Below are 2500 nucleotides of genomic sequence, written 5' to 3'. Positions count from 1 at the left end.
GCCCTACATTCTTCCTCTGGTTTTATTCTATTCCTCTCATACGTTCCTCATTTTCACTGTTTCTCACTTTATCTCGATATTTTCCCGTTTCTACGTAGAGTGCTCCGGAAGCTATGTAGGGCTATGTAACAAATTCAGTATTCCATCTGAAATCTTTTTAACTTGTTATGTCCTTTTAACGTTTTCTGAAATTATTTTGGAAGAAGAATGGACTATTTGGATTAGTCAGGTCTACAGTTAGAATATCTCTCTCTCTCTCTCTCTCTCTCTCCTCTCTCTCTCTCTCTCTCTCTCTCTCTCTATATATATATATATATATATATATATTCCGTCTGACTGGGGATACCTTAAAGAGTGTGTGTATCGCCATGAATCACCAATCTCCAGTGGCCAGCGTGGTGATTAAAATATCCATAACCCAAACATGACTCTGGATAAGTCTGAGGCTTTTGTCCTGCAATGGGACTAGAAATGGCTGTATTTATTGCTGTTGTCATTGGACACGGGATATTACATAGTGTTTTGCTAGTTCTCTTAAACGTCAGTTTTAACTATAAATACACAGGCATACATATCAGGTGTAGATGAAGGTGTCAGTACAGTATACTCTTAGGTACACACTGAGAGAAAACGCAGACAGGGAACTACGCTAAGATACACTAACTCAAAAATGTAATTTCAGACGGTGGATATAATGTTTGATCCTGAAATCATAATGCTTGCTAATGGACTCCTTACAGAGAGAGAGAGAGAGGAGAGAGGAGAGGAGAGAGAGAGAGAGAGAGAGACCTAAATAATATTGAAAGATCCGTGAGCTTCTTAGAGCAAGATTTGCTAATGGACACAAGGACACAGACAGACAAACAGACGGACAGAGATTGGCATTTTAATAAATACCGTTATATGAGAAAAGGTGGAGAGAGAGAGAGAGAGAGAGAGAGAGAGAGAGAGAGAGAGAGAGAGAGAGACGCATTTCAGTTTCAGTCGTCTAATAGGCCTACTCTGCTTGGAATATTGTCCTTATTGCGACCCAGTAGTTAATATCAAAATCTCTCTCTCTCTCTCTCTCTCTCACTCTCTCCTCTCTCTCTCTCTCCTCTCTCTCTCTCTCTCTCTCTCTCCTAAGCTGTCACCCTTGACACTTTGATGTTTATCTTAATCAAATAACAGCAATTTACCTTATGTTTACATTATTTCAATTTGCAAAATATAACGAGATTTATCCTCCATTTTTGTTCCCCGTCTTTATCAAGACTCGATTAATTTAATCTTCTAAAAGAATATCCTTCTAAAATAACAATATCTCTTCGTCAAAGTATCTAATGTACATCTAAAAAGATAATTTCTTTGTGTAAGGTTTTAGTTTTTATGAAGAGAATCGGATTTTCATATAAAAATAGCCAGTGTCCATCATAATAATTAGAACATTTATAGAATACGAATTGATAATAAATAAATTAGTAGGGATATTATTATTATTATTATTATTATTTATTTATTATTATTATTATTTATTATTATTATTATTTATTATTATTATTATTATTATTATTATTATTATTATTATTATTATTATTATTATTATTATTCATTGCTAAGCTATAACCCTAATTGGAAAGGTAGGATGCTATAAGCCAAGGGGCACTACCAGGGAAAATAAGCTAGTGAGAAAAGGAAACCAGATAAGTAATTAACCATTGAAATAGAATATTCTAAGAACAGCAACAACACTAAAATAAATATTTCATACATAAACTATAAAAACTTTAACAAAATAAGAGGAAGAGAAATAAGATAGAATAGTGTGCCCGAGTGTACCCTCAAGCAAGAGAACGCTACCCCAAGACAGTGGAAGACCATGGTATATGGCAGAGGCAAGGGACAGTGACACTGCCCTATCAAGCAGGACAATTCTCTAAAGACTGACCATATACACATACGATCAGTGCCCAAGCCCCCTTCTTCACCCAAGCTAGGACCAAGGAGGGCTAGGCGATGGCTGCTGATGACTCAGCGGATAGACCTATAGACTCCCTCAAACCTCCATCATTAGCTCACAAGGATGGTGATGTTGCACCTATCAAAGGAACTAACGAGCTTGAGCTAGTCTTGAACCAAAGTCTGACGTTCACCTGGCAAGGAACGTTACCAATTAGGCCACCACAACCCCTAAATATTAATAGACTATTCCATGTACAGTTGGCTTCATTAACTCAGGTACACTTCATGGGAAGCTAAGGACACGTCAGTGTACCGGATTTACTGAAGCCAACTGTACCTACTACAGGTGGGACCCAACGTCTGTAGATATAAGACTTGGATGGAATACACATATTCTGAAATGTGATCCTGTAATTCAATAAGTAATTTATATAATAGATATATAGTCATGTTACGATGGGACACGTATGACGTATGTGACAGGTATCATTCGCTAATGAGGTTTTACTTTCAAATATATGATCATACTGTGGAGGCCTACGAGTGGAAATTACGCTGT

Source organism: Palaemon carinicauda, chromosome 32 (assembly GCF_036898095.1).
Source record: "Palaemon carinicauda isolate YSFRI2023 chromosome 32, ASM3689809v2, whole genome shotgun sequence".
Classification (NCBI taxonomy): Eukaryota; Metazoa; Arthropoda; class Malacostraca; order Decapoda; family Palaemonidae; genus Palaemon; species Palaemon carinicauda.
The sequence above is the reverse complement of the archived record's forward strand: the minus strand, read 5'-3'. Positions refer to the sequence as shown.